The following is a 14,877-nucleotide window of genomic DNA, read 5'->3' as shown; positions in this document are numbered from 1 at the left end:
CTGACCAAAGTGGTAGGGTGGTGATGAGGTTGTTAAAAAGAAAACCATACACTCAAAATGAAGTCACTTATGCCTAGCCATATCACTAAACCAGGGCTTAATACCTACTACAATTGCATTTTCAGCCTTCCCCAGAAATGTAGTCTTAACCAGGAAGTCAGAAATTTTCTGGTCAATGCCATTGAGGTCATGTGTCACATGGGCCCCCTTCATTCCCCAAAGAACGGTATATTCACCTGAAATAATTCTTTTTTCTGTCTATGACTTTTTTGTCCTGCCTTTAAAAATCTTCCCTTACTGGAACTCTGTGGAGCTCCCCTTTCCTTGCTAGATGGGATATTGATTTATGAATCAATAAAGCCAATAAGAGCTTGAAATTTACTTGACTACATTTTTTGTTATTTAACAGCACTAAATAAGACAGATCTGCTCTTTGCCATCATGGAGTTTTAATTTTATGCAGAAGAAAAATGTTAACCAACCAATTCTTCTTAAATTTCCATTATCAGAAGTGCAGCAAAAAACAAAGTATGGGCAACTGTGGCTTTGTATATTAATCCCACCATCTGATCCCTTTTGAAGAACAGAGAAAGCTTCCCTGAGTAAGTTCATATCTGTTTAATATTTGAATATATTTACTTAAGGTGAATCCTAGATGTTGGCCTTTATTTTCATGTTTGATAGTTTTTCCATTTTACCTAATAATCAGGCACAGAGGAAAATAATTCAGAGTCTTATTTGTAAAGATCAGGCATAACTTGAGGTTTGCTTTTCTTTTTTTTTTTTTTTTTTTTTTTATTTTATTTTTCTTTTTTTTTTGAGGTTTGCTTTTCTTATTTCCTTACCTTCCGGTCTATTATAAATTGTGTCTTTCCTCTTTCAAATTCTGTTATGTTTTTGTTACTCTGATAACTTACTAATAAACCAATAAATTAGAAAAATCAGTTATGGGAGATCTCTGGGTGGCTCAGCGGTTTAGAGCCTGCCTTTGGCCCAGGGCGCGATCCTGGAGTCCCGGGATCAAGTCCCGCGTCAGGCTCCCGGCATGGAGCCTGCTTCTCCCTCTGCCTGTGTCTCTGCCTCTCAATCTGTCTCGCATGAATAAATAAGTAAAATAAAAAAATTAAAAAAAAAACAGAAAGAAAGAAAAATCCGTTAACTATGAAACATTGTCATTAGGGAAAAAAGCATCAGGAAAGAGCAAATATATTGATGTTCACTTTCTGTATTTTGTACTTTGGCAAGCTTTACAAATTCCAATTAACTTTATTGAAGATGAAAAGAATTATGGCCAAATGACCCTCTGAGTATAAGAGGGTAGGACTATTTGACCTCTGATTATAAGGATGTGAAATCCGTGTCCAGTTCCTCAAATCTTTCTTTGATAGTTTTCAGTGAATTTGTTAGGAATATTTTTTTCCTTAGTTTAAGTTGGTCATATAAAAATATTGCTTTAAAATAAAGAGTCTTCTGCATGAGTGGCCATAACTATTAGCTTATACTTGTGATGGTGGCATACTTTATCCCTTAAACAGGTTCTTAGGAAATTATCAGGTTGCTCAGTAAAAGATGGCTTCTCTCAGTCCTGATTAAGTTTATACATATGCACATACACGTTTATGTATGAAATGTGTACACATATGTGATATATATATATATATATATTAAAGATTTACTCAGTTCCTTTAATACATTCTTTAGTCTCAAATTGGAACAGCCCTGAGCCAAAGAAATGTAGATGCACTGTTAATAAAAAAATTAGTGGATCATTTGCTTTAAAAGCACATTCTATTTCCCTAGGGCATCCTGGAAACCTCCTCATGTGTAGTCTGTGAAATTGACCCTGCCTTATGTAAGGCCAGCAAATGACTAACTTGAAGTTTGATCTTTGAGTTACTCACATAGCCTCCAAGAAAGTGTGACTTGAAAGTTCTTTGTATAAATACAGAGGCAACCATGTGTCTTTTCCATGTAAAACTGGATTTCATTCCATTGGGAAGGAGAATCATGACAGTGATCATGATTCAGAGCTTCTACTTCATTTACCAACATCTCCCTACTGTTTCTTCAGAGCTCTGGGATTTTCAAATGGACACTGCTCCACCTACAATTCTATCTTAATTTCTTTCTCAGCTCTAAAAAACCTACTTTATTTATATGTTTAATTGTTCTGATTTTTTATCCCCATTGGGAACCTGGATGTCATTCATAAGCTCTGTAAATATGATTACTTGTACCCCAGAGTGTTATGCCCTCATTCTGGGGATAACTAAACATAAGGAACAAAGGACTGAAAGTTTGTTTTTTGTATACCATCATCACAACTAGTTTGTTTTTTGTATACCATCATCACAACAAAAATCTATGTCATTTGGAACATATTTTTGAAGAGGGAAGGATTAAAAATCAGACATTGTATTAGATAACTATTGCTGCATTGGATAACTCTTCAAATCTCAGTAGTTTAAAGTAGTTTAAAACAAGGATTTATTATTTTTCATAATTCTGAGTGTTGGCTTGGTGGTTCTCCTGCTTGCACCTGTGTCTGCATTCAACTGGCGGGATGGCTGGGGCATGACTAGAGGCTAGACCATGAGTCCTTGTGACATGGTGATCTTGGGGTTCCAGTCCTAATGCATAAGTGTATATTAAACTTCCACTTATGTCACATTTGTGGATGTTCAATCAGACAAAGCAAAGCACATGCTCAAGCCCAGAGTCAATGTGGAAGGGACTATGTAGTCCATGGCTACTAAGAAACATCATTCATTGAGGCCATTATTATAACAATCTACCACAAGTGGTGGCTACCTGAGAGCACATTTTATACTCACACTGAGACAGTACCTTAAAGAATAATGACCTATATTCCAGATTTAAATGGTTGCATACATGGGGAGAAGCATAAACTAATCACTGGGTTGTCAATATGAAAGCCAGGATTACTGATTAAAGGATTATTGATATAATAATTACAAAATAAAAAGACATGCATTCTCAGATTGAAAGTGTACATCAAGTAAAATATAGGAACAATAGGGATAAATTCACATCTGAATACATTATAAGGAAACTATGTATATCAAGGTACTTACATCAAAGATAAATATAAAAAGCCTTTTAGGAAGGAGAAAGGGCAAAATAGATGAACTATGAATGAACAACATTCAGAAAGGCAAAACAAACTCTATCAGGAACAACAGATTGTATATGACACATTGGAGTAGTATCTTCCAGGTACTGAGATTAAATAACTTGCAATTACAATTCTATACTTAATTCAACATTCAACAATGAGGGAAAATTTAAAAAAATTTTTTAGATCAGAAAAAAGTTTAAGAGTATTTGCTACTTTCAAATGATAGATAAATTCAATATATTAGTTAATAAGAATGATATTGGATTGGGTATTGTGTGAATAGTTAAAGCATACTGAGATCCATTATCATACATGAAATAAGTATAAATATTTTTAATAACTTTGAGCTTTAAAAAATATACTTAAATAACTAGCATAAACTTAATAGGTATCCACTATGTGAAAAGAAATATAATCCATAGCTTCCAAATGAGCAAGAAAAATAAAGATAAATTTTCTAAAAGTTTTTACTGAAACAAAATGCAGAAAAGAGGAAAAACAAAATGTATAGAAAACAAAATCAAAGTAAGATGTTATAATCAGCAAACATAATAAATGCAAATGTGTCAAACTAATATATTAAAAGAAGAAATTACTAAATTGATTTTATAGAAATCCAGCTAAGTCTATTTTAAGAAACATACCTGAAACAAAAAGACAGAACTTTACAATAAAGGGACAATTGTTACAGGCAAATGAAGAGGCAAAGCTAATTTAGCAATATTAATTAGATACATTAGAATTTAAAGTAAAAACTAGTAGAAAAGTTCAGATTTATACAATAATCAGTAATTAAATGTGAGTAAAGACAAATATAAGAAAAAACTTCAGGAAAAATGAACCAAAGCACAATCAATACAAATTTTTAACATACCTCTATTAGAAATATGTGGAAGTAAAACAGATAAAACAGATAAAAATTAACAACTGTATGGAAGAGCTCAGTGATATAATTAACAATCTTGATCAACAGAACTCCTGGATCCAATAAATAGAGTGTATATATTTATTTCAAGCACAAAAGGGGCAGCTGAAATATTTGACCACATATTAAATGACAAGACAATCTTAACAAATATTAAAGAAAATATATAATGTATATTTCATGTTTTCTGGGCAATCATATGAGAAATCAACATTAAAAATGTATTCTTAAACCATATGGAGATTTTAAAATGTACTCTCTAGTTAATGGTTTGAAGTGGAATTCACAAATGAATATTATAAAATGTATAGAATTGAGCAATAGTTGGTATATTATACATCAAACTTGTGAGATGTACCTAAATGATTTTCAAGGAACATTTACTTTTAGTCATCAATCATTTTATTAACAAATTAAAAAGACTGACCATAAATGAGTTAAAAATTTGACCCATAACACTAGGCTAGGCAATACATAATAGAAAATATCAAAATTAAATAGGATACGGGAAATATTAAATAGAAAATAGTGAGATGAGGCTTCTCTGATAACTAAGAGTAGACATGTGAGTAAGTTATGGCCACTGGAGTATCATAAAATAAATGTACATCCTCATAAAATGTAAGCCTCTCTTTTTCCTCTCCATAGTCCTTACAACTGGCTGAAATGCATATGAAAAAACTGGAGTTAAAGAGGCTACCTCTGGGGGCACCAGTGTGGCTCAGTCAATGAAGCCTCTGACTCTTGATTACTATGGCTCAGGGATGATCTCAGAATCCTGAGATGGAGCCTCCCCTCAGACACCACCTTGAGTGCAGAGTCTGCTTAAGATTTTCTCCTTCTTCCTCTGCCCCTCACACTTGGGCTCATGTGCTTGCTGTCTCTCTCTCTCTCTCTCTCTCTCTCAATAAATAAATAAATCTAAAAAAAAAAAAAGAAGAAGAGAGGCCACCTCTGACCAGTCCACCTACTTGGACTCACATAAGAAATATCCCCTTTATATTTCTTATAGAAAGAAAAAAAATTACACAGAGAAATCGAACCCTAAAAGTAAAGTCGTAATTTATCTCAGAATGCAATGCAATGTAATTCATCCCTTAAAGAGTCATTAATTTACGATATTCCCAATACATGATGAAAATTAATTCAATACCCATTCATGTAGAAAAACAAAACTTAGCAAATAGAAATAGAAGAGAAACTTGCTTAACCAGATAGAAGATTCTTATCAAAAGTCTCCAGCAAATATCATACAAGGAAAACTTCCACTATCTCTTTTATTCAATAAAACATTAAGTATGCTAGCCAATTTAATAATACAAGACAAATAAAATGGCTTACACCATGAAGATAAAAACAAAACAAAGTTAATTTGTAAATGGTATGGCTGTCTACATAAAAAATCCAAGAAAATCTATATATTATTAGACCTAAAAAGGAGTCTCTAAGGCTGTGAGAGAGCCTGAGACTTTTTTGGAACAAACTATGGCAACTTTTCCTACAGATAGAACCTCTTGGTATTTTGTACAGTTAACTATAAGTGAATTTTTAAATGGATAAAAAAAACTTGGCCACTTTGCAAATCAAACTAACCAATCATATTTACATTGATATTTGTTAAAGATAAGTGTCTTTATCATCCATGCTGAAAAAAATACCATGGACGAGGTGCTTAAACAGTAGAAGTAAATTCTCTCATAGTTCTAGAGACTGGAAAGTCCAAGATCAAGATCTAACAGAGTTTGCTCTCCAGTAAGAGCTCTCTTTATGGCTTATAGATAGAGATCCCTTCTGCTTGTGTCCCTACATGGCAGTGAAAGAGAGAGAGCACAAGTTCTCCGGGGTTTTTTTCTTATAAGAGCACTAATCTCATTATGAAAGCCCCATTCTGGTAAACTTATCTAAACCTACTTACCTCCTAAAGGCCCTGTCTCCAAGTCTCATCACATCGGGGGTTAGGGTTCCAACATACTGATTGTAGGGTGGGGAGCCCACACAATTCAGACTATAGCAACAAATCTTCACATTTACATATTATGAAAGTTTTCTTAATATGACACAGGAGATAAAACAGAAAAAGGGTTATCTCACCGATGATAAAGGTAGGTGTGTTTTCTTTTTTCCAGTTTCACTATTTTCTATACAAAATAATTCCTCCTTGAATAATATTCATCTACAAAGGGCAAAATCAGACTAGGTGTGAAAAGAAATTCATGTTTTTAAAAAGGCTTGAGAGAAATGTGGCAGGAATCTCCTAGAGGGAAAAAAAAAATATATATATATATATATCCTACAGAGATGTCTACAAAGGCTAGGCATATGTTTTTGTGGTCTTGTGCCTGTGGATATTTGTAAAAGAGGAAAGTTACTTCAACCTCCCCAGATAGACATTTAGAGAACATCTCAATCCCTGCATCATTTGGATCTTGATGAGACTCATTGCCAGCAGCAGCTGCCTAAATAGGATGACCAGAAATCCCAAGAAAATAATCAAGAGAAAAAAATATACCATCATCAGCTTCTGAATAAGAAACTGACTCACATTCACACACCAAGCCATAGACTAAATAGAAATTTCCCATCCTAAAAATGAAATGTGTGCAGAATTCTTGGTGATATCCAGTACAACATATAGCTAATATTATCATTATTTGAAACATACTCTGAGTTTTCTTTGTAGGAATAAGCCTCCCATTAAGATATTGCTGCTCAGTGAATGGGAACATCTCCTAAGGAGCAATATGAGACCTGATCGCAAAATTGCATAGCATCGATACTAGAAAAACCGCCTACTTAGCTCAGTCACAAAATTCTCATTTTGCTAAAAGAATCAGGAATTTCCTAACTCAATTGTTTTTTTTTATGTTAGTTGGAGATATCCCAAAACATTCTTAGCAGGCTGAGGTCTAAAGATGGGGAAAAGATCTTATTTAGAGAAAATTTGTATGTGATTTTGTGTGTTTCTTTACTTTGTGTTTCTGTGTGTACTCAGAAGAATAAAATATGGTGTTCTTCATTTATAAATTGACCCTACCGACTCTTATTTTCTAGCGGTAATCATCTATTTATAATCTCAAGTTGCCTTATGAAAAGGGTGGGGGGAAGGCCAGGCAAACCCAACATCCACCAACAAAAACATCGGCAATTGTCCCACACAAAACTGAACGCAGAAAGACAGGTAAGTTTCCAATGCTGTGTCTACACAAGTCAATATTGTGGTAAACTATTTCAAAGTCCAGAGTGTCTTTTTACCATGTGCAATTTAGTAGCAGTGTATACATCCAGACCCTGGTTTCAGTTCTGCCAGGATAAGTAACTCATGCCTTTTCTGCTCAGTTTCTATACCTATAAGACAACAAGGAGAATGATAGAAAAATGAAGTTGCAGAATAGGAAGTCAGAAAAAGTCAGTCGGAGAAGGACAAACATTATATGTTCTCATTCATTTGGGGAATATAAATAATAGTGAAAGGGAATATAAGGGAAGGGAGAAGAAATGTGTGGGAAATATCAGAAGGGGAGACAGAACGTAAAGACTGTTAACTCTGGGAAACGAACTAGGGGTGGTAGAAGGGGAGGAGGGTGGGGGGGTGGGAGTGAATGGGTGACGGGCACTGGGGGTTATTCTGTATGTTAGTAAATTGAACACCAATAAAAAATTAAAAAAAAAAAGAAAAACTGGGTTGAAGTTCAAAATGACTCAACTCTCTTGAGGCAGAACACCTTTGGGGTAAGTATGTACTGAACAATCCCCAGGGCTTCAGCCCTGAGCTAAAGTTGACATGAGGAGGGGACTTAGAGAATGATGCTCAAAAGCTCTGCTCCACAAAAATGCTTCGCCTGTCCTTCCTCTGTGGGTCTCTTCTTACACCAGACAACAATTCTCAGAGTGCCTCAGACAACAATTCTCAGAGTGCCTCATATTACACATTACTACATTATTACTTTAGGCATTATACAATCCATGTGTTGGCACTACTTTTCTGAGAAATAGTGTTTCGATGGAATATAAAGTGTGAATTTAATATAATGATACCATTATTTTTTCCTGTGATCTAAAACTAAGTATGCTTTTAAATAAACAATGCCAGGCCTTCAAATGGAAAAATTTTTAAGAGAATCATGGCATCCTAAAGCTTTTAAAAAGGAACAGTAAACAATGTATCCCAGTTATATTGTTTATATAAATCTCAAAACCAGGATAGGCAGATTCCTGTTGCTGGGCTTTTAGCCTAGCACTCATTGTAACACCAAAGACAATAATAGCCTTTCACATGCATCACTGATGCTTGCCAGTTGCTGACAGCCTACTTTGTTCTGATCTCTCTTCATAACATAGGATAGTTTAAATCTTCCAAGATTTTTCACCAAAACAAATAAAACAAAACAAAAAGACCTAACAAAACCAATCAAAACCTAATAGGCTTAGCACACAACTAGTAGAGTTATAAAGTTATTTACTATGTGTTTATATGATATAATGAAAAGTATAACTTGTATTTCAGATAACAGAATCTAGTAGTCAAAAGCATATATTCTGGAATCATAAAGATTGGAATCCTGCCACTGATTAGTTGCATGATCTTTTTAAGCCTCAATTTTCACATTTAAGAATGGAAATAATCATTGGACATCCACATGCAGAAGAATGAAACTAGACCACTCTCTTTCACCATACACAAAGATAAACTCAAAATGGATGAAAGATCTAAATGTGAGACAAGATTCCATCAAAATCCTAGAGAAGAACACAGGCAACACCCTTTTTGAACTCGGCCATAGTAACTTCTTACAAGATACATCCACGAAGGCAAAAGAAACAAAAGCAAAAATGAACTATTGGGACTTCATCAAGATAAGAAGCTTTTGCACAGCAAAGGATACAGTCAACAAAACTCAAAGACAACCTACAGAATGGGAGAAGATATTTGCAAATGACATATCAGATAAAGGGCTAGTTTCCAAGATCTATAAAGAACTTCTTAAACTCAACACCAAAGAAACAAACAATCCAATCATGAAATGGGCAAAAGACATGAACAGAAATCTCACAGAGGAAGACATAGACATGGCCAACATGCACATGAGAAAATGCTCTGCATCACTTGCCATCAGGGAAATACAAATCAAAACCACAATGAGATACCACCTCACACCAGTAAGAATGGGGAAAATTAACAAGGCAGGAAACAACAAATGTTGGAGAGGATGTGGAGAAAAGGGAACCCTCATACACTGTTGGTGGGAATGTGAACTGGTGCAGCCACTCTGGAAAAGTGTGTGGAGGTTCCTCAAACAGTTAAAAATAGACCTGCCCTACGACCCAGCAATTGCACTGCTGGGGATTTACCCCAAAGATACAGATGCAGTGAAACGTCGGGACACCTGCACCCCGATGTTTATAGCAGCAATGGCCACGATAGCCAAACTGTGGAAGGAGCCTCGGTGTCCAACGAAAGATGAATGGATAAAGAAGATGTGGTTTATGTATACAATGGAATATTACTCAGCTATTAGAAATGACAAATACCCACCATTTGCTTCAACGTGGATGGAACTGGAGGGTATTATGCTGAGTGAAGTAAGTCAGTCGGAGAAGGACAAACATTATATGTTCTCATTCATGTGGGGAATATAAATAATAGTGAAAGGGAATATAAGGGAAGGGGGAAGAAATGTGTGAGAAATATCAGAAAGGGAGACAGAACGTAAAGACTGCTAACTCTGGGAAACGAACTAGGGGTGTTGGAATGGGAGGAGGGCGGGGGGTGGGAGTGAATGTGTGACGGGCACTGGGTGTTATTCTGTATGTTAGTAAATTGAACACCAATAAAAAAAAAAAAAAGAATGGAAATAATCATGCCAGTTACTCTTACAAGGTTGAGAAGATCATGTGAGATAATCAACACACATACTCAAGTCTATGGCTAATGTAATACATGTGCCATCATTATAATGTCCTGATAAATATTTATCCCTTTCTGTATTTTAACACTGACTAAAAACTTCCTCAATTAATGTTTAAAGTCACAACAATAGGCTCTAATTTGTATGTATACTATTTCATTTGATCTACCCAAAAAATCTGCTAAGATAAAACTCCGAAAACCCTAAAGGTTGATCTAGATTTTCCTTCTCTGTTATTCTGAAGATGTTTGCTACAGTAAGGTAATGGTGATGGGCATTAAGGAGGGCATGTGATCAGATGAGCACTGGCTTATAAGCAATTAATGAATTATTGAAAGCTACATCTGAAACTAATGATGGCTATATGAATTTAAATTTTTTTAAAAAGGTAGTGAAATAGACAGCTTAGGAAGGAATCTCAGATTTAAGTCTCAAATTCATATCACAAACTGATCTAGATTCAGTAATTGTTCCCTAGTGGGTCTGACGGCTTAGCAGTGCTGAAATGGAAAAAAGATTCCTTCCCATCATTGTGCCCTGGCATGAAGAAGAGATGCTACTGATAACAAACACCATCATCTACAGATGTGTTTCTGGGATGCTGAGAATCTCACAGACATGACTTTGTGTCTGCAGGAGAGCTCAATATCAATTTAAATAAGCACTCATAGAGAGGAAGAAGTATATTTCTCACATACAATTTTGGCTAGGAGATTAAGTTTAGCTATGAAGGCAGGTTTAAAAGAATGGGTTCCATTAAACAGATCCAATTCCCACTGTACTAAATCCTAAATAACTCAATGAGAACATTTCTTTTTTTTTAAAAAAAAGATTTTATTTATTTATTCATGAGAAACAGAGAGAGGGAGGCAGAGACACAGGCAGAGGGAGAAGCAGGCTCCAGGCAGGGAGCCCGACGTGGGGACTCGATCCTGGGTCTCCAGGATCATGCTCTGGGCTGAAGGTGGCACTAAACTTCTGAGCCACCTGGGTTATCCAATGAGAACATTTCAATACCCTGTATCTCGATCTATTTTTCACAACACCAGCACCACCCTCCCTTGAAATACCCAGCGACTTTATTCTCCCTGGAGATAACCAAACCAGATGAACCTAAGTACTAGTAGTATCAAGATGTTGTACCTTGTTTATGGCTGCTACACAGCTACAGAGCCACAGATAGGTTGATAGGTCTAGAGACTGCCAATGGACTACATTGCTCTAACACCTTATAGACGTGCTGTTTGTAATTTTTGCTATTGATGTGTATTTCTCATTGAAGGGTAGTCTTGGACAGGGAGACAGGAAGCCATGAGACATAATTCCAGTTCTGTGATAACTGGCCAAGGTATAGGTTATTTTATTTTATTTTTTAAAGACTATTTATTTATTCATTACAGACACAGAGAGAGAGAGGCAGAGACACAGGTAGAGGGAGAAGCAGGCTCCACGCAGGGAACCCGACATGGGACTCGATCCTGGGTCCCCAGGATCACACCCCGGGCCAAAGATGGCACAAAACTGCTGGGCCACCGGGGCTGCCCAGTATTAGGTTATTTTAATTAGTGTGTCTTGCTTTCTTCATCTGAAGAAGGTATTGGACCCAGATCTTTATGTGTCCTATATGGATCAAACATTATCCTTGAGGGTGCCTCCAGTTTTATTTATTCTGCAAGCACTGAAATAACCCCAGCATATTTCAGAAACACCTGCAGAAAGAGCATCTTTTTGACTTCACCATGTATGGTTTCAATCTATCTGTTTCCCTTTTCACATCACATGCTATTCCTGAGGTGGGTTGTCACAAACCCAACACATAGCCACATCCCCCAAAAGGGCAAAGGATGCTTGCTGAGAAGAGGCACATAGAAATTCAACCAATCATTTGAAGCTTTTATTCTTAACCAAGCACTGAATAGTTTAATAGCTCATCTTGCCTGCTATAAATAGGTTCTGCTGCCTATCACTATAGCTCACTGGGAAAGAATGCAAACAGTCCTAGGAATGAAATACTCAGGAAGACTGTCCTGCCTGGTCAGAGCTATTTTACTTAAATGACAAAATTCTCCTCCAGACACAGAGAAAGCCTTACATTTTTAGCCTGTGAGTTTTTCATCCCTAGGAATGATGTGATGTTTTGTACGGGGGGGTAGGGGGAGGAAGAGAGGGAGAGAGAGAGAGAGAGCTGCATCAGTGGTAAAAATGTGCTGGACAAATCCTTTATCAGCTGGCCTTTAAAGGAATACTCATTATTTTGACCAAATCTGTGTGGTCATGCTGCATTCTCAAGGAACAAATATAGTTCATGTAAAGGCCTGTTCAGAAGGATATCTAGAAAGCCAACAGCAAGCAGCAATTAGGAAGACATACAGACAACACCAAGTTGAGCCCCCAGAATCAATTTTTAAAAATCTCAGGAGCAAAGGAAATGGACTTGTTCTTTTTTTATCTCATGCAAAGAGGTAAATGTGAGAAATATTCTATATTAATACATAACATTTTTTCTTTGAATAGAAACAAATCAATCTTGCGTATAAGAAACAAGCACATGAAGACAAGTACAGTTGCAAATTTTTCTGGCTCAAGGATCAGTAAACGAAACTATTATCATTTTTGTAAAAGGGATTTTGAGGTTTCAACTTCTGAATCTAGAAATATTTCTCATTCCTGTTACATATTAAGGAGAAAGCACATGATGAAAACTTATGTCTCTTTACTGCGGTAACAAAATACCATTCTTTTTTTTTTTAATTTATTTTTTATTGGTGTTCAATTTACTAACATACAGAATAACACCCAGTGCCCGTCACCCATTCACTCCCACCCCCCGCCCTCCTCCCCTTCTACCACCCCTAGTTCGTTTCCCAGAGTTAGCAGTCTTTACATTCTGTCTCCCTTTCTGATATTTCCCACACATTTCTTCTCCCTTCCCTTATATTCCCTTTCACTATTATTTATATTCCCCAAATGAATGAGAACATATAATGTTTGTCCTTCTCCGACTGACTTACTTCACTCAGCATAATACCCTCCAGTTCCATCCACGTTAAAGCAAATGGTGGGTATTTGTCATTTCTAATGGCTGAGTAATATTCCATTGTATACATAAACCACATCTTCTTTATCCATTCATCTTTCGTTGGACACCGAGGCAAAATACCATTCTAAAAGATTTCTGTGTCTTTTAAACCTAGATAACTTGCCTTTGCCAAGATCACCACACCTGAAACTCAACTGCACATGACTGTGTCTCCAGTTTTGTGTAGCTACAATTCTTTTCTTGACCTGAATCCCTAAGTCTGCAGTTGGGAGGTTAGATTATGTATGCTTGTCTGAATACAGGTTTAATGAATTTAGATTGAAGAGTCTTAGAATAAATAAACCTGTTCAGAGCTAATGATATATATATAAATAACTGGATACACAATAATGATGCTATATGATATTTAATTTTCAATAGTATGGCACAGAATTTTGAATTCTAGGCTGGTCCATATTTACAGCACAAATCAGAGAGTATCTTATATTTATAATGTTAAAGTATTTAAACAAGGAGGCCAGCACACTGGGGTGGCTCTAATGCAGCCTGCATAAGTGAACTAAAAACTGAGCCAGAGTCAATGCACTTGAATCCAGAACAATGAAACTTAAGAACAACCAATCACAGATAGTGAAGGAGGCTTTCCCAAATAAGGCAACCACTGAAGCTGTAACCTATCAAATCATCTCTTTGCTTTGGTTCAGTGTCTGCTCTATAAAAACCTTATCTCTAGTTTTGATGGGTAGAATTCTTCTAACCACCTTTCATTTTGCATTGCCCAATTTGAATTATAACATACTCAAACTTGAAAAGTTTAATGTGCCTCAGTTTACCTTTCAACCATGGATAACCAACAAAGTTTTTCCTGAGATCAGAACTAGCAACGGGATTGGAACAGTTGTCCTAGTCAGGTTTTGTGGGTTTTTTTTTTTTTTTTTTGACTCTTGTTCTAAGAAATATATACCTATTCCAAATCAGGGAAACATAAGTGTAGTAGTGTTGGAGTTATGAGACACTTCAAAACAGTTTTGTTACAATTCTTTTTGCTAGCTCAAACTCTGTGTCAAACCCTAATGACTTGCACACACAAAGGTTTTATTTCAGGCATTTGAAATATTTACACAAACTTCACAGAGTGTCTAAATAAAGCTATTTTTAAATTGAATTTTCTTAACTGCTTTCACTTCAAAAAAATTCCTTCCTTCACCCCTCATATTGATATGAGAATATCCATGTCAATTCTCATTCTTACCAAAGTTTAGCAGATATCCAAAGGGGCTATTAAAATGCTTATGTAAACTGTCTCTGCCCCAAGAAGCAAAATCACATGACTGACTATATTTTGTCTAATTTAAATATAATCTTCAAATCATTTTTATTTTTGGGGGGAGTGACTCATTTCAGCTTCTTAGCATCTGGGCTGTTTCCCATGACCCTATCAAGCCAACCCTAAGAGTTCACCTTTCTCCTGGCCAATTAATCCACTCATCAAAGCTGTGTCATCTGCCACCAAAATCCCTAGATGAAATGGAAACTTGATTAATTGCACAGAGTATAATTAGTCATGGTATTCGTGATGTTAACTCATGTACTTATAAAGTCTAAGTCTGAAGAGTAGCACTTGAAAAAAATATCCTGACCCACTTGTTTTTAAAAAGGGCCAAGGCAGTTCAAAGAACAGAAAAGGTAGAAAATACAAAAGGTGAAGGCAGGGTTTTGCAGAGGCCCAGAACATCTTGCAATTTCCACATACTAAGGAAAATAGAAAAAGCAAAATCTTTATTTCATTTCCCAATCATTACTGCCATTTCCAAAATCTTTTCTTCCTTTCCCAAATAGGCAGAGTTCAGTTAAGATATGGACACTC

At 35.9% G+C, this 14,877-nt stretch overlaps 1 long non-coding RNA gene across 11 annotated transcripts in view; it reads left to right on the top strand.

The window, feature by feature from the left end:
* LOC102156553 overlaps positions 1–8,811 on the top strand; it is an 83,966-nt gene extending 75,155 nt beyond the window's left edge. For all 11 annotated transcript variants that reach the window (XR_005353494.1, XR_005353482.1, XR_005353495.1 and 8 more), the window contains 3 exons: positions 410–602; positions 7,116–7,242; positions 8,569–8,811. This is a non-coding gene — a long non-coding RNA (uncharacterized LOC102156553). The remainder of the gene's footprint in view (positions 1–409; positions 603–7,115; positions 7,243–8,568) is intronic.
* Positions 8,812–14,877: the final 6,066 nt, after the last annotated feature.

Source organism: Canis lupus, chromosome 1 (genome assembly GCF_011100685.1).
Source record: "Canis lupus familiaris isolate Mischka breed German Shepherd chromosome 1, alternate assembly UU_Cfam_GSD_1.0, whole genome shotgun sequence".
Lineage (NCBI taxonomy): Eukaryota > Metazoa > Chordata > Mammalia > Carnivora > Canidae > Canis > Canis lupus.
The sequence above is the reverse complement of the archived record's forward strand: the minus strand, read 5'-3'. Positions and strand labels throughout refer to the sequence as shown.